We start from the raw sequence: 26539 nt of genomic DNA, 5'->3' as shown, positions 1-26539 counted from the left end.
GACTCCCTGTTTAGCCTTCCCCTCCCACCTGTAAACCCAGCAGCTGGAACTTCTCTAGAAAGGTCCTTCTGCTTGATCACAAGGTAGATGTTTCTAGTTCTTTGAGGAACCAGCACACTGCTCTCCCTAATGGGTGCACTGTTTTCCCATCTATAGTGAACAAGAAGTTCCCTTCCCCACAAACTCAGTAACATTTATGTTCCTCTTTCTTTCTTTCTTTCTTTCTTTCTTTCTTTCTTTCTTTCTTTCTTTCTTTCTTTTTCATTTCTTCTTTTTTTTGTAATTTCCTTTCTTGATCTTATCTATTCTGACTGGGTTAAGATAAAATTTCAAAGGAGTTATAATTTGCATTTCCTTGACAGCTAAGAATGTTGAGCATTTAAAAAATATTTCCTTTTGTATTTTTTTTCTTTCAAGAAACTCTATGTTTAGTTGCACACTCTACTTTTAAATTGTTTTCCTTGTTTGTTTTTTTTGAGTTGTTTGCATATTCTAGTCATTAACCCTCTGACAGATGCGTCACTGGTAAAGGTCCCCCCCCCCCATTCTGGAGGCTCCTTCCTCATCTGAATAATGGTATCCTTTGCTGTAAAAACAAATCCGTTTAATTTCATTAATTCCCATTGGTCAACTGTCGATTTTAATAAACTAATCAACAGTCTTAGCCAACTATGAACTCTGCAAGCTACAAAGATAACAGACCTGGCAAGATGTGCCCACTAACGTAACACTTGTACAAATGTTAAGGTAATAACCAACCATGTTTCTCTGTTTGAATTTAAAATCTGAGCCACAAGACACAACTCAGGCCTGACACCAAAGTGGGCCAATCCCCCATGACTGGCTAGAGAGAGGAACTTAATCCTATTATTCTGGTAAACTGGCATAGCAATAAGTTGCCCCGTATGTTCTTATCTTCATACTCAGAGATCAGCGCATCTCTTAGTCCTCATTGGAAAAGCTTCTATTTACAGTAGAGTGGCAAGGAATACAGAAACCCATAACTGGCTAACACGCAGAGAACAGGACACTGTGGAGTGCTCAGTTCTAAACAGGACATGCCTGTCACACCTCTGTCTCCACGGCTCAGGGAGCATTGCAGAAGATGGTGCTAAAAGATCCAGAGGTAACAGTGGATGTCTGCAGCCACACGGTGTTTGCCAGACATCAACATGCTGTTCAGTACACATGAACTGATATAGTTGTAACCGTGTGCACAAGATCAAGTCAGAAAAAAAATCTCACCATGGATAAGGAGGGGCTGATGTAGTTCCACCCCCAGGTGGTGAGAAGCTATTGGCAATTGATGGTTTCTGAGGGATGAAGAGCCAGGTATCTTCAGGGATGGCATCTACTAGATTGTTCTATACCCATGTGATACAGGTAGAACTAAATGTACTTAGTGGGTCGCAAAAACCTGGGAAGGAAAAGTGGTAGTGGGGCTTGAGAAGGAATTGAAGGGAAGGGAATGGATAATAGATTTAATCAAAGTACTTTATCTCCATCCATAAGATTATCAAACAATTAAAAAAAACTAAAAATGAAAAAAGATCTTTCTGCTTATTACAGGGGCCTTTGCAACTGGCTTCAAAGGCTTCCAACAAAATGTATCACTCTAAGCACTTGCTGTCCTGGTGACAAGGCTGGGGCAGCTTCCGGCTTCTCTGACAGAGCTAAACTCTGAGTTCCTCAAGGCTTCAGCGCGCTGCACACTCTCTAGGACTCAGAGGGCGCTCACTCAGAGTTCCGTGGACAATTGGTGTAGCCACCGATTCCTGTGTCTGTACAGACCCTGGCTGAGGCCCCTAGTGGGAGAAATTCTCGTGCTTCTCTGCGCATGTTATCAGGACCATACCCTGAAGAGGACGAGCATGAGGCATGTCCACCTTCGACAGAACTAAAATGATTAGCACTAGACAGCTGTGCCCCAGGGAGGAGACCTAGGATGCCCCCAAAGGCTCACTGCAAGTGTAGTAGTAGAAAAAGCTAAGAATTTAAAAGCTACTTTGTGAACCATAGGGATGCTTAGCTATTTCAGGTGAAAATGCCAAGAAAGTGCATGTTAAAGCCACAGTGGGCTGCCTCTGTCCACCCATCATAAGGACACATTAAGAAGAACAGCCCTACCCCGGTGCTGGAGACAAAAGGGAACAACACAGAAGTCTCACATACTACTGCTGGGAGTGTAACTTTGAAAAACTACTCTGTTTAGAAAGGAAACTGTCGAGGAGGTGAGGAGGCAGCTTACAGGATGGAAGAAAAAGTATCTATCAGTTATACATCCGACATAAGATTAATATCTAGAACACACGAAGAACTCAAAAAACAAAATGTCAAGAAAATAAACAACCCAATTTTTTTTTAAAAGAACGAGCTTTGGAGCTGACTGTTGATGGCTAGTAAATACTTTAAAATAATCTGAGATCATTAGCCATAATACAAATGTAAATTAAAACTACCCTGAGATCCCGTATCACCCCAGTTAGAGTGGATATTATCAGAAAATCAAATGACAGCCAACACAGGAAAGCTGTGGGGGGAGGAGGGTCTTCATTCATCGTTGGTGGGAATGGAGACCGGGGTGGACCATATGGAAATCAGTGTAGAAGTTCCTCCAGCGTTATAAAATAGATGTCATATGATCCAGCTATATCTTTGCCTCCTGGACACATACCCAAAGCCCACATGCTCTACTATGGAGACACTTTCTCATTCACGGTCAATGTCACCTGATTCGCAGCAGCTAGGGAATGGAATCAGCCTGGATGCCCGTCGAACATGAGCAATAATAAAAACGTGGAGCACCACATAGTGAAAAACAATGAAAAATCGAAACTTTCAGATCAACCGAGAGAACTGGGAAAAATTATACTGAGCAAGGGAACTGAGATCCAACAAGCCAAATGTTCTTTCTCCCACGTGGATCCTAGCTTTGAGAGTTTAGCGTTTGCGCTTTTAGCTTGGGAGCTCCTAGGGAGGACGAGAAGCTGGAAAAGGATCGCTGGTGAGAGGAGGTGCCGCAGGGGAAGGGAGCTAGGAGAACACGGGTGATAGAAAGTAGAGAGGAAATATACTGAGGGTGAAAAGCTTCAAACAGGGGTAGGAGAGATGGGGAGGTAGGGAAAGAGGGTTGAAGGATGTGCAGGAAGCACATATGGAAACATACTACTCTTTAAGTTAGTTGAATCATATATGGCAACAAAAACTTAGTTAGGAGGGAGATCTCCTGCATGACTTGATGATGCTACTCCCGGAAGCCACTGTTTGTTAAACAGCACCAGGTATGAGGCTTCTCCAGGGTTGGCCAGAGAGGCCCCATAAGCCCTCAAAACAATACAGATCCTTGCCATTCCTCTTGGTTGCCCACAAGAACCAGCTGGTAAGACTCGGTTACTGAAGACACCACACGCATTGGCTGCAGGATATAGAGAGATCAATCTGGAACGGAGCCAAAAGTTCCGCCCTGCTGGCTGCCTTCCATGATGCTGGAAGGTGTTGTGCAGCCTATGGGGAGAAAAAGGCATTAGCGGCCCAGCTATGTAAACTATGAACTGCGATGCCGGTCTGCCAGGTAGGATGTGTGCATGGCTGCAATAGGAGCATGGGAGGTATGGCGGTGACTACCTATGCTGGATTGCCTTTATGAGCTGCTCTACAGGAGAGAACACATTTCTGATACTGTAAGCATTGCCAAAAAACCATTTCTGGGGTGAGCATAGAGCCTAGGAGTATAGGAACCTACTACCATTGTTTAGCTCATTGACAGAGCATCAAATTGCCTTCTAAATATTTATATTTGTGCCCAGAGACAAATGCTATACTTGGCCCCAATCAGAGGCAATAAATGGCAGCAAATGTAGAAACTCATGGCTGCTTCTGATGCTGAAAATAAATGACAGTTGACTACCTTGCCCTAAATAGAACATTTGTACCACCCCCCTAAGGCTCAGCAAACTCTGCAGAAGTAGACAGAATTAAAGAGTCAGAAGAAAGGGAAGAAAAGAGGATCCTTCCAGAGCAGGATACAGCCATTAAAAACGTGATCTCACAGCAGCAGAGGTTGCCGAACTGAGCCCGCAGAAGGTGAAACCTGTAAGATGTCAATCATCAACTAGGAAGGATCTCATGTGGTCCTACCTCCCCCTACCTCCCGTCATGAACTACAGGCTACTGGTAGATTCTAGGAGAGGGACAGTTATTGTTTCTGAGTTATATGGACAATGGTGAGCCTACTGTCTCAGTGGATAGTTCCAAGGCTGTGGCCACAGATGGCCTTAGTTAAAATCAGTAGGTCACAGAAAACAACAAAAAGTCCCAAAGAGAAGAAGAGGGCTGACAGAGATGGGCAACGGATAAAAGGTGACGGGGTTAGGGCAGTCAGAATAGGCAAGGTACGTGCATGAAATTACCAAAGAACAAGGTTAATCAATAAAAACATTTGGAATACAGTGAAACATGTACCTACCTAGGACAAAGCAAACCTACTTCTAGGTATATTAGTCAAGTGACACGCAGGACTCCTCAGAGTTCCAAGCTGTGAGCAATGCAGTTTTCTATTATTCAGCAAGATGGCGACCTGTTGTATATTCATGTAACCAAGACTCCTCATCAATAAAAAGGATGAAATACTCAGATTCCAATCATGTGATATTGAACTTTAAACATCAAGCATGAAAGAGTATCTTTTATCCAATATCAAAGTTCAAGATCAGCATAAATGAGGGAAATTCAGTCAATACTGTTGAAAATTAATTTAGTGGGATCCTGTCTCAAAGTACAAAGTAAGAAGAGGGATAGGGTTAGGGTTGGAGGACAGACCAGGTCCTTGGTTCAATCCATAGCACTACAAAACACAAACCAAGCCGGCCGGAGGTGGCACACGCCTTTAATCCTAGCACTCAGGAGGCAGAGGCAGGCAGATCTCTGTGAGTTCGAGGCCAGCCTGGTCTACAAGAGCTAGTTCCAGGACAGGAACCAAAAAAGCTATGGCGAAACCCTGTCTCGAAAATCCAAAAACAAAACAAAACAAAAAACAAACAAAAAAAACCCCACAAACCAAAACACAGCTCACCTAGAATCTAAGTGTCACATAACTCTGAGATAACAGATTGCATGTACACCATCTGACACAAGAAAAGTGGCCATTGGTGAATGTCACAGACACCCTGGCATGGTTGTTTTTATGAATAATAAAAAGATGTGTTCAAATAGCCAAGGATAAAGATGCCTCCGGTCAGGCAGTCATATCTGCATCCCAACCCCCCTTCTCGTATGGATGAAGACTTTGGCTGAGTTCTCTGTTGTCGATCCCTCTCTCCGTCACTCGCTTTGAATGAAGTCATCTACTTAGGTGACAGTCCTTGAATCTGTCACAAAACATAGTTAGATCTTCCTGAAGGCAAGCACACCAGAAAGAGGGACAGTAAAACATTTCTGAAAGCATTCCAGAAACAGGAGAAAGGCCACAGAAGATCAGAAACCTCAAACCCTTGAAGCCTGGCAATGTCTGCCGCACCTGTCCACCCCACAGGAAAGAGACCCAGAGAAAAACACATTCTCCCTTCCAAACAGGGCTATGGCTATGAACCAGGCTCCATTTGCCTATACCACACAAAGACTTGGAGAATTTCCCTTCTTCCTCAGTGTTTCTCAATGGGAGGGACAAATCCTTGGGTCTAGCACATTACACAGAATGTCCTGGAGGCCACTAGCGTCCCAGGCCTCCCTTCGCTGTGACACTAACGTCATGCCTGGAACCATTGCCATGGTGGTAGCTGTCATGAATGCTTTGATGAAACACATTCTGTGTATTCCAATCTGTACCAGATTAGAATTCAGAATCAGCGTTCTAATAGGTGATGGTAGCAGCGAGTATCAACTGTAAATATCGGTGTCAAATAAAATAGTGACAGCATCGTTTTAAACAAGTGTGATTGCATTTAAAAATCTCAATTCCCACCGTCTTTAGAAACTACTTGCCCCTTCCCTGTCCAGTCCGACCGACAGTTGGCCTTGCAGCTGTGGACTTGAGGTCTGGGTGGCAGGTGGACTGGGTGGCTAGCTCCACATTGTCCTTCTCCAGGTCTCCACGAGCGGATTGGGTGAGGGCAAGAGCCATCTCCTCTGTGTGTGCCTGTCCTGCTTTGTTCCCCTCTCCTTGGCTCCCTATGAGGGAAGACCTATAGGTGTAGCTTTTGGAAAATGGAGCGGGGCAGGGGTGTTGTCTAGTCGCAGAGAAGAGGCAGCTACCTTTTATAATAGTATTTTGGACACTGAGTTATATAAAAACAAAGTGTGCATGTGTATGTGTGTGTGTGTGTGTGTGTGTGTGTGTGTGTGAGAGAGAGAGAGAGAGAGAGAGAGAGAGAGAGAGAGAGAGAGAGAGAACCTTGTATGCATGTGTGGTGTGTCCATCTATGTGCATATGCAGAGGCCCTGAGGAGGACTGTTGTGTGTTCTGCTCTATCCCTCTGCTTCCCTTTGAGACAGGGCCCCTTACTGAACCCAGGGCTAGCCTGGCAGCCAGCAAGCCTCAGCAATTCTGTTTTTACCCTGAACAGTGTTGGAGTACAGGCCTGCATGACCACATAGATTTTCACATGGATCTGAACTTGGCTCCTTATTCTTGTGAAGCAAGCGCTCTTACCCAGGCTCATCTTTGCGGCCCGAGAACTACAATGCACCAACTTCACTTGATCTTTTTCTTTTTTCAAATGTAGTACAGAAAACTCGATATTACATATGAGACAAATTTGTGGCATTATATATTTAGCAGATAATACTGGATTACAGCATATGGTCAAGAAAATAAATTTCAGAAGTCTGTAAGAAATACAATTCATAACATGCATGAAGCATGGAAGTCCATAAGAAATACAATTCATAACTTGCATGAAGCATGGTTATTACAGTAGGAAGGCAGAAAGGGATATGAAAAACATTGTTGCCTAAAATGACTTGGGGAGACACAGTGGTGTAGGAACTCATCTCTGTATGTCCTTAATCATTTAGGAGAGTGGGCCAGGGGGCAGAGGCACACGCCTTTAATCCCAGCACTCGGGAGGCAGAGGCAGGTGGATCTCTGTGAGTTCGAGGCTAGCCTGGTCTACAGAGTGAGTTCCAGGACAGGCTCTAAGGTTACAGAGAAACTCTGTCTTGAGACCCCCACCCCCCCCCAAGAAAAAAGGAAAGAAAAAAACCCTAAAATCAAGCAGAAACCAAACTGTAGTGTTCCTAAAGCTCCTGAGAAAACTGGTGGAGTTTTGTCAGCTTTGTCTTTTCTGACTCTACATCTACCAAACAAGAAAGTGTTCGTTTGTTGTACCTGCTTGGGCCAGGTTCTGCTTCCAGGCCTGTTTTACGAGGCTCCTAGGGTAGCTAAGTGGGTGAAGTCTGGGTTCCTCCTGCATCTCTGGCCACCAGCTTTGGACTTTAGCTCTCTAGCCCTGGGCCATGGCAACCTTCCTTCAGCTCTTTATGTTAGGCTTAGAGCTGATGACTGTAGGGGACAATTACCTGGGAACCCAGGAATATGACTGTGGACATATTTTCTCTTCCATCATTATTATCAGAGTTCTGACTCAGAACATTGCAGTGAAATCATTCTTGTCAGAGGAGTTGGTGTCTCCTGCGGCCAAACAGCATGTGAGCTTAGCCCTAAGCTCGTTTTATTACACAGCCCTGTGTCTAATCTTCCTGAGAGCAGATCAAAGCCATTAGCACCATCTCTCACTGGTCTCCTTCTGCCGTCTGTAACAGAAACCCCAAGTGCATTAAGCAGTGAGTTCCAGGCTGGCCCTGGCACAGCAGCCTGAGAGAAATACCCCGAGTGCCACATTCTTGTTTCTGGTTCCCACCACACTCCACGTTCACTCTCCTTGTGGCTTTAAAAGCAGGCTCACCAGCGTCCAGGTTTCCATAAAATGACATCATCAAAACAGTCTTCGGTGGCCCAGAGACAGTGTCACCATGACAGCTCCCTCTGTGGCTCCAGCCAACTTCAGCTCCTAATCACATGTTCCAGATGTTTCCTTCTCTCCACTGAGGACTGGCATCTGTATCCCTTAAAAAGGCAGCCCCTCCACACTCCAAGCTGGACGGGGGCCGCACACTTGGTAGGCTCATCTTGGAAGATTGTGCAGTAGCAACAGGGACAGCTGGATGGGGTAGAGGCATGGAGTGTTGGCTCAGGCAGTCCTAACCTGACAGTGCATACAGTCCCCAGGATCTTCTTTGAGTGTCGTTTCTAAGTTCCCAGATAGCAAGGGCTGGGACAGTCTGTAGCCTGTCAAGTTCCCTAGGCCACTAGGCACACTGGGAGTAGCCAAGGAGAGCACCTTAGAGTCCTGAGCGCTAGTGTTCAGAAACACTAATTGTCACTGTGTGCAGAAGCAGGTTCCTCCAGGGACGGTTGTCCGAACACTCCAGAAGCCTTGGAAATGGGTTTAGAAATGAAGTCTGTGAGTCATTACCCAACTAATCCACCACTTCGTCATCATAGTTTACCATCTCCTCTTCTCTCAAACGCGCACGCAGCTGCTTTCTTCCCAGCGTCTGAACAGATGAGACCCTGCTCTCCCTCAGCTGGGCGTCTGCAGCGCTGGGTGGAAGAGGCATCTTAAGTTGATTCTGTGACTTCCTTCACAAAGCAGCGAGTTTTGAAAGGACAGACTTTGCTAAATAAATGATTTCTGTTCAATTTAGTTTCTCTCTCACTATTCATGCTACGGTGTAAGGTTTGCTTTAAGTGGGATGCGTTGCTTTCAATCCATAGCTGATAAGTAGAAACGACCATACCCATGGTAAAAGCAAAAGGCTTAGAGATCCATTCCATTCCCCAATTATTTTGCGATTGCAAACTGGTCCAACTGCCGCGGCGCGTTTGAGGTGAGCTCAACTCCTTGTAAATGTGCCATCTCATGTAGTCAGCACGGGACTTTGTATGTTCCAAGCGGGCAAAATGACACTTTCACATCTTGGGTGGCGAATGCTGTGTGCATACTGTACACCTAACCCCACGGCAGGTGCTGCCAGCGGGCGATGAGAAGTGAGAAGATGAGGGAAGAGGGGGAGCACCTGGCTGCATTCACAACAGAATCAAACCGTACTAGAAATGCCTACAGCATCTGGCGAAAAGCTGCCTCCCAGACCAACCTGGTTACGGCTGACAGGGCATCTGCCAAATTAAATGCTTCAAGGGAGCAAGCCATCGGCCCTCCCTCAGCTAACAGGAGTTTTAACAGACCGGAGAACTAACTTTTGGTTTTTGGACTATCTACATCTTGCCATCCTTGCTGGTTATCCTGCTCTGGGTAATTGTGACTTTGAGGTTGTCATACTGTGTCGAGGTCTAAAGTAGAGGTGACAAATTTTGAGACCAGTATTAATAAGCCACAACATGGCATCAGGTGGGAACGGAACCACGCGTCGCACACAACAATAACAGCAACAGAGAAAACCTGAAACTGTGGCTGTTAGGGAACCCCACTGATTACACTTGTCCCCTTTCTCTCTTCACCTGTGCAGGAAGCAACCCCGCTTGAGACAACGCCATCCTTTTTATCAAAGGCTTTCAGGTGTCCGAAGCTACCATCAGCTCTTTGTCTTTCATTTGGATTTGCTAAAAACATAACTAGCAAGAGCTAAGTAGAGTTGCTATTTATCTATTTAGGGTGTATGTATTGTGGCGCACATATAAATCAGATAATACACTTCAGAGAAGTATCACTGGTGGTGTTCCTACTGGTGGGGCATAGGACTTTGCATAGAGAGAAGCTTATTTACTTGACAGCAGGTTTTCCCAGAGGGAGCTGATGGCTAGCTCCTCTTTCCGCTGGCAGCAGGAAGTGTTTCACAATGCAGAAATTGCTGGCTTTGGGACGGACTCTTTACATCTCTAGAAAAACCAGACTCACTACTGTGGTGTGTGTACATAGTTACCACTGGACATGTTACGGAAGTGGTCCATATAACATTGTTGACTACACTTAAAGTCTGTATTTAACATAACATAAACTAGGTAACGAGATATTTCATGAAAGAGATGAATATTTTCTTTTTGTTGTTTTCTCGAGACAGGGTTTCTCTGTGTGCCTTTGGAGTCTGTCATGGAACTAGCTCTTGTGGACCAGGCTGGCCTTGAACTCACAGAGATCTGCCTGCTTCTGCCTCCCGCCTCCCAAGGGCTGGAATTAAAGGCTTGCGTCACCACCGCCCAGCTTGAACATGTTTTTGATAAGCTATTTTCTGTTCCATCCAGGTAAATGCTTCAGGATTCCTCTCATTCTCTCAAGGCTAAGGAACAAATTTAGATTTTGCCTCATGTTCAGCCAAAGTCTTGCTATCACATTGCCAGAGAATATTAAAGGCAAACTCTCAACACTCATGAGAGAAAAATTAAGCAGTCTAGAGAAGTCCTAACCAGATGCTCTTGTGTGCTCTTAATCTATCTGTAGTCCAGTCTATCTGTAGTCCAGTCTATCTGTAGTCCAGTCTATCTGTAGTCCAGTCTGCTTAATTTCTGGATATATGATTTCCAGAAAATAAAGCATTTTAAGGACAGTGTTTAAAGAGAGTATTTTAAGGAAACATTTATAAGAAACAAGGTGGGGACTAACTATTTAATGCCTCTTTAAATGAGGGAATATCTAACTATCAAAACAAAGGGAGAAACCACCAAACAGCATGCTTCTAGGTGCCCAGGACAAACCTATGAAGGAACTGATAAGAGACTGTCGAGAGACTTACATCTTAGTATGGAGTCTGGAAGCAAATCTGGCTTGGTGACACATGCCTATTCCTGTGACACAAGAGAATGGTGCCAGAGGATCACTTGGGGACAGAGAGATGTTCTAGACCAGCTTGGGAAACAACAGAAGTCCTTAGCCCAAATCAAGTTGAAACAATTAACAGCAACAGACAAACTGTGGACCATTGACAGGATAAATACCTCACACATAAAAGGGTCAGAGAGTACCATGGAAAAAGCAGAAGAGCAGAAAGGGGAGTCAGGACTGGGTTTGATAGAGACTGTGGTGGGTGGAAAATATCCCCATTGTAATACCTGGTCTCTACCTGGTAGTGCTGTTTGTGGGGGGTTAGGCACTGCAGCCTCACTAGAGAGAGTACATCACTGGGGATGATGGGCTTTGAGATTAAGAGCCTCATGCTACCAGTTCACTCTCTGCTTCCTATATGTGGTTGAGGTGCGTGCGTACAGTGCCCAGAGAAGCCAGAAGAGAGCATCAGAGTCCCCGGAACTGGTGCTGCAAACTCTTGTGAGCTGTTATGTGGGTGCTGGGGATTGAACCTGCAACCTCTGGAAGAGCAGCCAGTGCTCTTAATCTATCTGTAGTCCAGTCTATCTGTAGTCCAGTCTATCTGTAGTCCAGTCTATCTGTAGTTCAGTCTGCTTAATTTCTAAATGGTCGTCCCCTGCCATCAGGTCCAGTGTGAGAATCTCACACAGATATTCACAGTTTCAGTACCATCAGGTCCCATGCGAGAATCTCACACAGATATTTACAATCTCAGTACCATCAGGTCCAGTGTGAGAATCTCACACAGATATTCACAGTCTCAGTACCATCAGGTCCAGTGTAAGAGTCTTACACAGATATTCACAATCTCAGTGCTGGTCAGCTCTCAGCCTGCCATCCTAACTCTTTTATCTTGTCTGTAACAATTGCATTATAAATCCCTCTTTATGCTTCTGTGTCTTCTGGGTGTGACATTTCCGTTGTCTGTCCGCCGCTTGCCTCTCCACTCCCTATGTAACACCTCTTCACCTTCCCAGACTCATGTGAGTCCTGCCATCCTTCAAGCCTTGCCCTATTTTCTGCCTTGGTTCCAGTCTGTGTCTGAGGGCCCTTCCCATCTCTGGGCATGTTGTGCATATTTTTACCAAAGCAGCAAAGTTGGCTGTGCAAACCGTGATCTGTTTCTTTGGCTACCAGTTGCAGGGCTCCAGTGGGCACCGGTGACAGAGCCAGTTCAGCTGTACTGCGTAGTTCTGACTCCTTTCTGTCAGAGAGAGCATCTTCACTCTTCCACGGTGGACCCTTGGGCTAGTTCCAGTGCAGAGCCAAACACTCATTTACCCAGCAAACATTGGTCTAATGAATGACAGTGAGCAACCAGCCTGAACAATTCTCTCAGATCAGTGTCCCCAAGGTGTGGTCTTTGGATCAGCAATATCTACATCCCAAGGGAAGGTGTTAGGATGTGGGTGCTTAGCTGGTCTCACAACCTGTGCAGTCTCAAACCACACGAGGAACCCAGGACACCGTGTCAAGAAGCCTTCTGGACAACTCTAACAGGTGTTATACTTCCAGAAACACTAACTGCTCAAACGAAAAGGGACAACTTGATTTCAACGACTCACATAATACTGCCCTTAAGAAGGGCATTTACGTTGTAAGACAGCTTGAAAAGAAGGCAAGACTTTGTCACACACACAGACCTGCCCACCACCCACGTGTACTTCGTCTCTCAATAAGGAGTGATGTGTAGCAAACCACTAATGCCCTAGCTTCCCTCCCTCCCCTTCTCAGCATGCTAACCGCCAGGCTACAGTTGGTGTTTTCCCCATGTGTGGCTTCAGACTTTTACTATATAAGCACCAAGGCATTTAGCTTTAATTAGAGACGTGATCTAGGCTATTACAGCACAAATCACAGCACCTGCCTCAGCAAGCTACATAAAGACACCTGGAGTGGCAGGCAGTGGATGCAACCTGCCTGCTCCTTGCCAACAGGAGGTGAGTAGCCAGGGCAATGCTCACCTTTCAAAATGCAAGTGTAAGGGGTTATGAGCACAGATCCAAGTTAAAACAATTGTCGCTGCTGATGTATATATAACATAAAATGAAGCAAAGGGGCCCAACACATTGAACTCAAACAACAACAGATTTGCACAGACAAGCTCGGGTCAGTTTTGTACAGCCCTGTAGATCCTGCACCCAAAGGAAGTGTGCATGCCGGGAAGTGTCATGGACTATGGGCAGGAGGAATCCCAAACAGTCATGATGAAGGCCCTGACTCCATCCTGTCAGCACCACAGACAGGCCTTGATTCTTTCAACTGTGATGACAAGACATCACCTGCCTCCCCCTGGCTTAACAGAAAGGATGTGATGATGGTTTGGGATAAATTCTTTGTCATTTGGAAGCCTGTAAAATGAACCACTTATGAGACTATAGCTGCCAAAGGCATGTAGCTATAGCTCTCAAAATGGAAAGTGTTGGGAACTACAAAGGAATAGTATACAATGTTGTATCACAGATACTTGCGGCTTACTTACCCACTGATGTAATTTCATGCACTTCCTATCCATTTGGTAGCTTTTTCCTATTACTGGCTTCCCCCAGGCCTTGGCAACTAACATTTTACATACAACTTCTGTGATTTTGATTGTATATATACACATATAATACAATATATATAATATATATGTATATAACACACATATATACCCACATATACATATATGGGAGGGTTGGTGTGCACGCATGTTCATGTGTGTGGAGGCCAAAGGTCAACCTCCTGTATCATTTTTTAGGTTTGAGACAGGATCTCTTCCTGAGATCTAGACTGGCAAACTAGAGCCCTAAAGATCCCCAAGTGTCTCCCTCTCTCCCCAGCAATGAGATTAAAGTGCAACCAATCTCTCTGGCATTTTATGAAGATGCTAGGGACCAAACTCAGGTCTTCATGCTTGTGTAGGGAACATTTTGCTATTTTACTGTGCCATCTTCCTAATCTCCACATTTTACTATTAAATATTTATTATAATATATAATAGTTATACACACACACACAGACACACACACACTCACATACTGAGACTGCAATCTAGGTTGGCCTGTAACTCACTATGCAGCCCAGGCTGGCCTGTCACTCACTATGTAGCCCAGTCTGGCCTTGAATTCATGGAGAATTCTTCTGCTTCATCCTCCCAAGTGCTAGGATTACAGGTAGAAGACATCACACGTGGTTGAGTTTGGTTATAATAGGTGGTTGAGTTTGGTTATATTAGGGATATCATTTAAATGGTAAAAATGAAATCAAAGGGTAAAATATCCATAGACTAGATTTCAATTATTGATATTTTTACCCTTACTCTCATTCTCACAAGTAACTCAAGAACTTATTGTAATGGTAGGGGGTAGGGGTGTGGTTTGGGGGTGGGGCACTGCCAAAACCCTGGTTCTAGGAAGGTAAGATTCCCTGTCCTGGAGTAGAGAAGATAGGCACCTTCTGCCTTGGTATTTTCCATTTGTTTAAGTTGACTCTTAATGACTTGAAACAAGCGGAGTCACAAGGAAGCAAGCGCTGCTCCAATTCTTTCGTTACATAATTTCATTTCTGCTCTCAAGCCCGTTAAGCTGGTTGGAAGAAAACTGCTAAATTAAATTTGGTTTGATTAGGAAATCTGCGTCATGTGCAGGCAAAGTACGGCATGTGTGGGTTAAAAAATGTTCTGGTTATTTTAAAAAAATGTTTCACAGATGACTCAGTTTTACCATGGCTCCATTGGTGAACTAAATCTGTGTACTGAGGATGTGTTGGGGGGTAGACTTTGCTTTGGCCCTTTATTGGGAGATCTCTCAAGTTTTGGACTATTTGTCCTGTTTGAAGAAAAGTCCTATGGTCTCAAAGGCTGGGTGGGACATTTGAGCGCCTTCATGTCGTTCCTGCTCTGCCCCCTGAGACCCTTTCTTAGGTCCCTTTACGTCCTTGTCATACACTTTGGCCTGCTTTTTATCAGTTTTGCCAAGGTGAGCCTTGAGCCTCATCTCCTTTGGTCTAAGTCCTTAGCTGCATTTCAGCCCAAGGATCCCACCTTCCATTTTACTGCCGACTTCTAAACACAGACATGGAGAGATTGAAGGAGAGTTGTCTGAAGTGTTTCAGGCTGAGGGAGGGGCTTGAGAGAAGGTCAAATGTCACAGTAGCGTGCTAAGATAGCCACAAGCAAGTGGCAGAATCCAGGAGCTGCTGTTTTACAGATAACACAGAGGCCACTTTCCCACCTCTGTCTCTGCTGAGATGAGTGAATCTTGGATTTTACAGTCGCTGAGAAGCATCCAAACAGTTGGAGAATATTAAAAATTATGGAGCTGTTTCTATTATTTTAGGTGAGTGATTATCAGGCAAAGAAGGCAAGACATGGACAGCAGGTCTCCGCAAACCTCAGAAACTGCTGAGGACCAGGGTCACAGGGTAGCCCACAGAACTTCTGGCATCTGGCTACAGTTTTCTCATTCACTAAAGGCCTGGCTTATTTTTCGTGCTCTTTTCCTCTTTATCTTCTTTGTTCATGGAATGACGGTTTGTCGTCTAGAGTGCACAGGTAATTTTGACACAGACCACATGGGGCACACTTCTAGAAAGTTCTATAGCACCCCGTCATTCCAGACAATTCCCTTATGCTTCTGGCCCCTGGCCAATTCCCCTTTCTCCCTGAGGTCATAATGGTTGCACTAATTCCTATTGCTATAGATTGTCCAAGCCTTTTCTAGAAATAGATAAAAATGGATTCATAGATTGCTCCTTTGGGCCCTAATGCTTCATGCTTCAAACACATAGAGAAACATCCATGGCTTCTGGGTGTGAAATCAAAGGACCGTCCTGCAGGAATGTGCGAGGGTATTCTGAGGTCCCTGGGGTTCTGCACTGGGGTGGAGGACTTAAGATGACTATTTGACTCTGGGAGGGATGAGGAAGAGGCTGGGGTGGGGGCTCGTAGCGACCCTTCTCAAACAGCACAGCTCATCTTTTTTATGTTGTACAAACTGAGATTCAGTGAAAAGTTGCCTTTGGGAAAATGGGGTAAATTAATTAATAAAGAGACATCCACGTTAGCAGCACGGGAAATACTAATCATTGCATTTTGTATAAAGAACCACAGATCTCAGGATTCTTAAGGGATCCCTTTTCCGTGACAGTCCATAAATTACCAATATTGTTTTCTGATAAGAGAGAGGTGACAGCCCTGGAGGGAGGGCTGGAAGCCAGAGACAGCCAGACTGGGGACTCCCGAGGGAGGGCTCGGGCACCGGGCACACTGTAACATTAGTACTGGTTACCATCAGACAGCACCAGCCCAACCAAGGTGCATAGACAATAGGCCAGAGGCCACAGGCAAGAGAAGCACAAAGACAGCATTCAAAAGACCCGGCTGCTGCCAGCCAACACTTCCATAGACTCCAGACCAGGCCAGACCTGCACACTACCACACGGCCAGAAAGCAGAAAGTCCCCCCCCCTTTTAATAGTGAGCTTTTAAATTGTTAAAAATAATAACCACTGAAAGGAGAGTGCTGACATAGCCTTAGACACAGAGACAAACGGAAACTGTTGTTCTAATGACGACAACAAACCAGCTTCATAATTACAGCCCAGCATCCCAAACAGGGGATTGTTATTACCGCATTCCTTTAGAAACGAAGGGGGTCCAGGGGACTTATCAGCAAACCAAGGAAACCTCAGGCATCCACCTGCTCCCCCCTCCCTGCTCACACAAGCAAAGGCTTATCTAACTCTTGGACTCTTTTGCTTCTTTTCTTTCTTTGTGCACTCAAGGAAAAGATACTTTGCGATGGAATTGGATTCTTCAAGCAAAATTCTCTTGTGAAGCAAGAGACGCAGCCCTTTCCGGGCAGGATTCTGGGACTACCATTCTTCCCCTGAGCAAATTTACTTATGCCGTTTCTTTTCCTTGATATAATTTTAGACACCTAATGCTTTATATTTCTCTGCAATACCAACCTCAGTTGTATTAAATAAAATTTTTAAAAAGTGGCGGCGCCGCAAGTTTGAAGGTAAAAGGGTCAGCTAACTGTGAACATAAGCGCGCGCACAAACAGAGAGTGAAGGGTGACGTCTGACCTTATTCACTAAGCCATGTGTGGAGCTTGGTCCCAGGCCGGTCCTCCGAGGAGATGGAAACCACAGATCTGCAAAAAAGGAAACACAAGAAGATAAATATAAATTGCTTTTCAAATTTAGGTTCCCCAACATTTGATTAATCAGTACCTGCTCTTATTTCTGCCTTTCTGTGGGGTCCGGTTTCAGAGCCGGCTCCCATTTTGAAAACATGCAAATTGACTTGGATGAAATCGCATTCTGAACTGGACACAGTTTCATGGAAGAGACTCTGACACTAGGCTGTGATCACAGAGGCCGGCGACAACCTTCCTGCCTCCCAAAGACTGACTTTTCTATGGGGCTTCAAGAATACACAAGAGCTTTGCACCCGCAGCCTGGGAAGAAGGCTAAGCAGCAAACAGGAATCTCCAGGTGATGGATGGGAGATTTCATGCTAATGAGAGGCCCTTTCCTATCCCTGGGGATGAGCCAGCACCTCAGTGCTGCTGAGGTGTGGCTCCAGGCACCTGCAGTGAGATGGAGTTGCCTACAGGGTTTATTCTCGGGGGCCTAATAGGGACACTTTCTGGGGCCTATTTAGGGATACTCTTTAGGTGGCACAAGCTGGGAGCAGGTGGCAGCAGGGGCAGCACCCCGTCTATGAATCTGTTAGCTCTGGCCTTATAATTTTTATGATTGTTGCGGGGAACACAGAAGTCACAGCCATAGTTCAGGAGCATAAATATCTGGATTCCTGACTCCCAGAACCGAAGACGAGCCCCCCCACCTCTTTCATATCTGTTTCACCCAAATAATGAAAAGAGCACTGGTATAATTTTTGTGATAACCCTCCCTAGATTATAAGTTGATGTAGAAATTGCCAGTCTTTGCTTTTTCTGTATTCATAAAAATATCTATGTATCCATGACAACGGTGTGCTTATGGGTGATTGTGTGTGTGTGTGTGTGTGTGTGTGTGTGTGTGTTTTGTTTTGGAGACAAGGTCTTATTTTTTTGTAGCCTAGGCTGTCCTTGAACTTGATCTCTAGACCAGGCTGAACCGAAACTCATGGTGATTCTCCTGCCTCAGTATTCTGAGTACTGTGATTACAACAGTGAGCTGCCACCATTACTTGGCTTGGGCTTTGTTGGTCTTGTTTGTATTGGTGTGTGTCGTAAACATTCTATTAATAAACTGTCACGCAGTTTAACTGTTTAAGCTCATCAAGAAGCTGGCTCTGCAGATAAGGTTGCTCCCTCTCCTACCTACTGTGGGCTGCATAGCTGTCTCACTCTGTCTTCCAAGATTCCCTGACCGGGGATGGGCTGGCACCCTGACCTTGTGGGAAGCCCCAAAGTAAAACCATTCTGTCCAAAAGGACTCCGAGAAAGGCAGACCATGGTCAGCATGGCTATGCTTGTTCATCTCGTGCTAAAAGTCCTGCATTGCAGGGCTAACTGGCTGCACACCCTGCCTAACTTTTCACAGGAATTCCATGAACCCAAGTTCAACTCCCCATTCTTGCAGAGAAAGAAGTATATTCACTGAGCCATCACCATGACCTGGGCATTTTTTTTTTTTTGGTTTTTTCGAGACAGGGTTTCTCTGTGGTTTTGGAGCCTGTCCTGGAACTAGCTCTGTAGACCAGGCTGGTCTCGAACTCACAGAGATCTGCCTGTCTCTGCCTCCCGAGTGCTGGGATTAAAGGCGTGCACCACCATCGCCCGGCTGACCTGGGCATTTTAAATTCACTGTATCATGTGGCTTTCTGTCTTTGTATGTCTTTGTCTACATTTTGTAAAAGCTTCCAAACTGACTGTACAAAGTTCCTAGCTTTGCTATATTGTCTACATGTGTGAATGAGTTCTAATTACAGCTGTTCCCTCCATGCCCAACCGTTTCATGCCCTCCATCCCTTCCTCCACTCCCACAGCATGTGTGCATATGAGCTCTCCCCATCACACCAAATAGACACCTTGTCCTCATGAAGGCTCATCCACACTATGCCTCTACACAGAGCACACACGCCATGAATATGCAGGCGACACACACTTATTGAAATTTATTATGGCTAACGTCTTTCACTTGGAAAACACATTCAAGATGACTCTGGAATTTCGTTCACCTATCTCCTTCAAAATCCCTTTCTTCTGCTCTTGTCATAGACATTCTAATCCAAAACCTCCAACTTTATCTCACTATGAGGAGAAAAGCTGACAGTATTGGGCTAGGCACCAAGGCATGAAGAAGCATGCTCTAGCCTAAAAGCATTTCCAAAGAGGAAGCCAACAAAACAATGAGGCGTGTGTTTGGAGTTGTTTGGTTTTATTGCGCTTTTAAGTACTTGCATGCCCTTATCCTTGACATTAATATCTAAAAATAAACAGTGCCTTTTGTAGGAACCATATCAAACTTCAATATATATATATGAACATAATTTAACTTAATAATTTTGATTTTGATTTAGGCTATAAGGAATAGATTTGAACTTGGTTACATGGAAACAATATAAATCCTCACATAATTCACATTAAGTAGTTTTTAAAAAAATTTTTAGCTCTTTTTCCATCTCCCTCTCAGAGGAACAGCTTCCGTCTCTCCCTTCTCTCCCTCCTCCTCTCTGCTCCTCTCTCTGCTCTTCTCCTTCTCTCCCGTCCCTTCCATAACCCACTGAATAAATATCCAACCTCAAAAAAAAGTTTTTTTTTTAATTTTACTTTCTTCTTTTCAAGACAGCAACCATGCTGTACCTAAGACCAGCCTGTTCACTATAAGGTCCAGGCATCCTTAGAACCTTCTGTCTTCTGCCCCAGCCTCCAGAGCGCTGGGGCCATAGGTCAGAACTTCAATCATAAACTCTTGCTAAGTACACTTGATGGCTTGTAGTAATAATTTCGCATGCATTAGTTCTCACAGGGACACGAGACAGACAGTATTAACAGACTTCTTTTCTGGATTCAGAAAGGAGAGGCAGAGAGAGGTGAGGCAGACCCCTGGCAAGGAGTTCCCCTCGGGGAGTCTAATGACATAGGCTCGTTCCGAATGCCTGAGAACAAGCTCTAGTTTTAGAGTCGAAACTCTTAAGAATCTGAGACTTTGGTGCCATGGAGGTGGCCCCTAGAATTTGTGGAATACAGACAGCATCTCTTGTGTTCCTGAGAAGCGACCTATTTGAGTCAGCTCACGAGGCACGAGGCAAGCTCCGCGGTGACTTGGCTGTGCAGAATGCCAGTTAGAGAAGGGAGCTGAAGCCAAACCCTCCCAACCTAAACACACCTGGGCTTAACTCTTCTTTTTAGAAGGCATTAACTCCTCTTTTTAGAAAAGAGGGACTTGAGAATTTGCCCAGCACTCAAAGGAGGCCACCCAGAGTCATAATGAGAATCCTTCCCAGCAACAAGTGCAGCTTAGAAAGTGTGTCTGTTACACCTTTTAAAGTTGGGGTGCAGACATGTTACTAGAGTGGATATTTTGTAGTTCCAACAGAGTACTGTTTTGTAACCGACTTGTATGCCAGCTTGGGATACATTTATTCGTGGGCGGGAAGCAGTGCGGTTCGTTTTTGTTTAGTCATCTGACCTGAGGTGAGGTTGGCATCATTTCATGGCTGCTCCCAATTAATGCAAATTGAAGGGTGAAGGGGAAATAAAGCGGCTTTAACTCGGCTCACAGATTTGTTATAAACAGCCCTTCACTTGATCTATTTTAGGGGAGAGCCTTAACTGTGAGCAAACAAGACAACACAGAAGAAACTAGCAATTACAGAACATGTAATTTTACTACAAAGCATGGAAAGGGTTAAATTTATATCGAAATTATTTGTTTATTTATCTGAGACGTGGTTGCTCGCCATGTAGTCTGGAACTGGCTGTGTAAACTCGGCTGGCCCCCGTCATACAGAGAGTGACTTCTTCCTCCCTCCCGAGTGCTGGGATGGAAGTGAGGGCCACCACTTCTGGCTAATCAAAAATCGCTTCTCTCTGTCCATCCATTTGTCCATCCATCCATCCATCCATCCATCCATCCATCCATCCATCCATCTTTAGTCTCTCAGCTCTCACCTGAGGTGGACCAAAGTGTGTGAACAGTCTGTCCCTTTCACTTCTGTTTTTCAAGGGTTTGCTAAGGCTTCTGGGTGACTCCCCATGGGAGGCCCTACCCTTTCTGAGGAGTGGGTTGGGGGTGGGCTAGGAGAAGGTGGGGAGAGGGAAAGGAGGGGAGAGAGGGGGAACTGGGATTGGTATGTTAAATGAATAAAAAAATATATAAAAAAGTTATTTTGACAGTCACACTGCCTTCCCTTATACAGCCGCAGAAGGCTGCGAGGCTTCTTAGTGTCGTATCTGATACACACTGCAGAGGTTCTAGTTCACAGACACAGAAGGTATAGCGTAGGACAATCTGTTTGATGGCAATTGCCCCCTTTACACAGAGAAGAAGCCGGAAGGTCCTGTTCTCCCCTGAGAGAAGCAGAAGAGGGCGTCAGATCCTCTGGAGCTAGAGTAACAGGTGGTTGTACAGTTCCTGACATGGGTGGTAGGGGCCAGATGGGGCCCTCTGCAGAGCAGTGGGTCTCCTTAACCACCTGGGATTGTTTGGATACACTCTTTCTTGCTCTTATTCTTATTCTGTGTCCTCCCCTTCCTCCTCCAGCTTCTGCTTCCTCTGCCTCCCTCTTCCTACCTTTCCCCAATGATCTGCTCTTTCGCCTCTCTTCTAGATTGAGGGGCCCTTTCGTATAGCCGTGCCAACGCTGGAGTTTCTAAAGAAATTCTTACTCATTTGGCTTTGCGTTATAAAACCTGGGTGGTACAGACTGTTTTTCTAATTTTCCCTTTTAAAGATTGTCAGTGAGCATGAGACTTCCCTTTTGAAGGTTTCAAATATGAAACACTATAATAATAACGTATGTCACCCTCCCTCACCCCCTGCATGAACTTCACAACACCTCAATGCTCAGTGAAGAAGCTGTCTTGTCCCCTGCATCCTTCTGTCTTACTTTCTCACCACATGACTGTCTTTTGTCCATAGGATTTCATCAGATATGCTCAACCAGAAGTTTGAAACAGTTCTTGCTCTATTTAAGTGTCTTTCTGCTCCCACACGATTACTTTGGGAGTTGCCTGACCTGGCCTCCAGTGGCTAAGAATGATACAGTAGAAATAGCTCACATTAACTATCTCCATAAAAACAAGATGGCAAGAGCTTCCCAGCTGCTGATCCCCATAGAATCCCAAGGGAGCCCCAGTTGGACAAGAGACTCACCCTGCTAACCTTTGGACCCATGAACTCGTCAATGCTATTTGTTTCAAGCTTCTGGGTTTGGAGATAATTCGGTACTGACCAAGGAAGCACAGATAACATCACTGAGCACTGTTGGCTGGTCTAAGGCTTTTATCTATTATAGGAAGGGATGACCACATGGAAGACAGTTTAAAACCAGGCAATAAAGTCAGCAAATAGCTGCCAAATGTCAGCTGGATCACGAAAGATTTATGCAGGATATAAAGATAAGCCAAGTTAAACAGAAGTTCCACACAGAAAAATGAATCTATAGGCCAAGGAAAACTTAGTCCGAAGATGGAAAATGAAGTATCTAGGACCCAGTGATGGCAGCATGGCCCTCATTTGATGATTCAGGAGAGAGAACAGATGATTAGAGGGCTCGTTAGATGGTTCAGCAGGCAGAGGTGTTTACTGCCAGAACTGATAACCTGAGTTTTATCCCTGAAACCAACACGGTAGAAGGAAAGAAGTGACCCCTGAAACTATCCTCAGAGCAATGTGCACTGTGGCATGAATGTGTGTACACAAATATACACATACAAACAAACAAGTAAAATGATGATGATAATGATGGCGGTGGTGGTGATGGTAATGGTGGTGATGACAATGGTGGTGGTGATGGTGATGATAGTTGGTGAGGATGGTTATGGTGATGATGGTTATGATGATGATGATGGTGGTGATGGTAGTGGTGGTGATGATGATGGTAATAATGATGATGGTGGTGGTGATGGTAGTGGTGATAATGATGATGGTGATGATGATGATGATGATGGTGATGATGATGACGATGATAATTGTGGATACTGGCAACAGGCTTGCGGCCCAGGTTTACTTAGGGGAAACTGACTATGGGCCCACCCAATAGGACCTGGAGCCACAGAGGAGATGAAATTGTCACCAATGGAGATAAGAGAGAGTGAAAAAAAAATCAGAGCCTAGGTTCCTTCTTCCTTCTAATTTTCTTTCTCCATCCTCCTCACAATGACCGAGTCTAGAAGATATACAAGCTCAGGAGGCTACCTGTTAGTAAGAAGGGGAGGGTCAAGAAAGAATCTGAGGGTGGTTAAGTGTCCAGACTGTCTTGATCTACAAGGCCCACAAAACACCATTTTCAGAGCTGACTGTTGAAGCCATGAACATGATGGAGAACCGGCTTAGGCTCAGTTGGAAAGTGGGTAGGACCCAGGCAGGAAGGCCAGGGAGATGACTCTGGACAGTGACCCTTGTAGAGCAAAGCACTGAAAATCTTGGAGGGACAGTGAGTAGGGCATTCTGGCTTGGGAGAACAAAGCTTGGGGATCCAGTAAGTGATGCTACAGGGGCAGAAATAAGCTTCAGTAGTTTGGGATTCTACAGGAAGACTGAGTTTGTGTTCTGAAGTCAACTGGATGTGTAATGGTTTGAAGCAGGGAGTAATGACATCCAAATTATGTATTAGGATTATTACTTCATATCCAGTTTTAAGGAAGACATTGATGATAGATAAACTAGAAACTATTAAGCGTGGACCCTGTGGAAACTACAGCCCTCCTTAACCCATCTGCAGGCATTTGTGTGAGCATTCAGCTTTCAGTTTTCACAATGGGCCTCATGACTCCTGACCCCATCAGAAATTTTAAGCATCAGAATCCAGAAAGTAATGGAGAAAGCTTTCATTTTAATTCTTTTAATGAGGACCAAAACGAGGACCAAAACGTGCCAACAGTCACGGGAATGAATAAAAAAACAGATACAATATTACAACATTTACAAGGAAGAAGTCTAAACAAATGATCTAGACGAATTTGACAGAAATGAACCAAGTTCAAGAGAGCCTGGAAGGTTCAACCCAGGGCTGTAGCTGTCTGCTGATTTATTTTCTTCCTTCCATGCCTTGAGGGGGAGAAATCCATATTTCCAAAGCACTGTAGTATTATTGCTGACGCTGCAGAGGATCCTAGGCAAGCACGAGGCAAAAATGTGCCGCTCCCATGTCCAACACAGGCATCACAAATCCAAGACGTCTTCCGCCAGTGCCAAGATCAAACACAGACTGTACGTCCTCCCCAGTCAGGACCTCAGGTCGCCAGGCTGGGGATGCGCCTTACACCTCTGTTCTCTCTTCTGTGGGGCAGTCTGTGTTTGTTATAAAAGCTACTCTTTTATTCAGGGAGAATGAAGGGTTGATAAATGTTTCTATTGGACTGGCTTACATCCTGCAGTCTGACCAGATATGCACGTTTATACTCACATTTAGCACACACGAGAGGGTTGGGTCACGGGCTTCCTCATACCCATGTTCACCAAACACCTTGGTGTCAGCACAGAGCAGATAACACAGACATGGATGAAGCTGACTGAGGGGGGATGTTTTTGCATGCACGAGAACCTATTTGCTTATCAAACTTTTCTACTGAGGGTTGAAATCAGCACGGTCATCTCCACCAATGATGAGCAGCGTATCTCGACTATTTGACAAATTCTTAACCTCAGTCAAGCACAAGTAGGCACATAGCCTTTCAAACTGTGGTGACCATTGGCTTGGCATTTGAATGTCACTGATTTCCTTACTTTAGGGATGGTTTCTGACATTTGAAAAAAATCAGAGTCACCATCACTGTAGATCCATAATGAAAACAGTCAGATGCACCACGTCTTCTCTTTAATTTTTCAGCTGACGAACGAGGGGACTGTGATGTCCACATCAGCATGAGGCCGTTCCCTGCTCCCCTCAACACCAACCTCAAAAGAATGGGCTGTTCAATGAAAACAGGAGAAGCCAAGGTTTGTCAAGCCGGCCTTTGTGCAGGGGCTGACAATAGTTGAGAACTGAAAGACAGAGATCCAATCCCCACTCTCCTCTCTCAACACATCTCTTCCGCTGGGTAATTTATACCCTGCAGGTAGCAAGCCATTCATTTTGCTGTCATTTATTGTTCCTTTTCCAACCGCAATGGAGTTACAGCATTAGTTTACCATCTTTTCTCTTAGGTAGAATTATATTATTCTCCTTCTTAGCCCTTGCAACAAAGATGGCATTCACCACTCTGGAGGGCCACCCAGGAGGTTCTGTGACCAGAGCATGGGCAGGGAAACTGCTACCTGGAAAGTTGCAGGAGCAGAAGCCGGGCCCCAATTTGTCAGTCTTGATTAGACACAAGAACGTGCTTTATAAGAATTGCCTTTACCCAGCAAATTGTATCTTAGCCAGACACCATGGAGCCAAGCAAAGACAGGTGATAGAGGAACAGAAGCATGGATGGGAGAACAGACACATGGACAACCCATAAAATCATCATCATCCTTCCACACTATCCCTATCTGCAAATATGGAGCTACTTCTTTAGATATTTTAAAAGTCTCTTCTGGTTTTGGAGACAAAAACAGATCCATACTATGGGATTCTCAATGTCCCTTAGGGGCTGCCTGGGCTGTGCTCAGATACTGGGATATCCGTTCTGTCATTTTTTTTTTTGATCTTCATCCCGGTGTCCTCCTCCTGCTCTTCCCCTTCAGTACATCAGCATTTAGTGAGTGCTTCAGAAGCCTGATAGGTCTGCACACTCTTTTATTAGGTAGCTCTACTTCTAAGGATTTATCTGAAAGAAATGATCATGGGCTTTGTGACATAGATGTCCACAAGGTGCCATTTATAACAGGAAAATACTAGAAGGAGAGACAGTTAATTGTAAAACTAGGTAGAGAGGTGGCCGAAGATTTCTGGTTTATTCTGTATTCCCAACTGCATTTTCCAAACAATTCCAGCTGTAAACATCAGCAATGGGTTGAAAATAACCCATCTGCACTTGATACAGAGTCACTGACAAGTCCCCAGGCAGACGATCTTTACTTCCACAATTGGCTAGCTCAGTGACTACCAGGGGTAGATACAGTGTAGCTCCGTGCCTCACCCTCCACCACTGCAAAATGGGGGCATTAATGCTACTGGGCTCAGAGCTGCAATAGGATTAAATTGAATAAGTTAAATACGGAAATGCACAAAGCCTGAGGTGTTGGCTTCTGTCAGGATGGCAGGGGGCAAGTATTTATATGGATCCATACCATTCCCAGTGTGAACCATAGGCCACTTCTGAGAGCCCTTAAAGCCATGTTCCTTATCTGGAGCATCAGAATGGGGCCTGGGAAATTAAACATTATACCCATCGTGGCAACATCGCAATGTCTGAATAGGAGAATTTTCTGTTTGGAATAATCCAGTTTATGACAATTTGACCTTATTCTGTCTATTTCAAAGTAAAAATGACACACATTCTCAGGAAGCTGTCCTGAGATATTTGCCACCAGCATAGCCAAATAATAATAATTTATAATAATAATATTCAGAGATATATTTTGGCAGAGGAAAAATGGTCCCAGGCTGGGGTTTGATGGACAGCGATTTAA

General features: G+C 44.9%; 1 protein-coding gene across 2 annotated transcripts in view; it reads right to left on the bottom strand.

The window, feature by feature from the left end:
• The window catches only part of Thrb (thyroid hormone receptor beta), a 337187-nt gene that overhangs the window by 174974 nt on the left and 135674 nt on the right, over positions 1-26539 (bottom strand). For both annotated transcript variants that reach the window (XM_005348559.2, XM_026779793.1), the window contains exon 2: positions 16889-16956. The gene's annotated coding sequence lies outside the window, so the exon portion shown is untranslated. The remainder of the gene's footprint in view (positions 1-16888; positions 16957-26539) is intronic.

The sequence above is a fragment of the Microtus ochrogaster genome, chromosome 6 (assembly GCF_000317375.1).
Source record: "Microtus ochrogaster isolate Prairie Vole_2 chromosome 6, MicOch1.0, whole genome shotgun sequence".
In the NCBI taxonomy this organism is placed as follows: Eukaryota; Metazoa; Chordata; class Mammalia; order Rodentia; family Cricetidae; genus Microtus; species Microtus ochrogaster.
The sequence above is the reverse complement of the archived record's forward strand: the minus strand, read 5'-3'. Positions and strand labels throughout refer to the sequence as shown.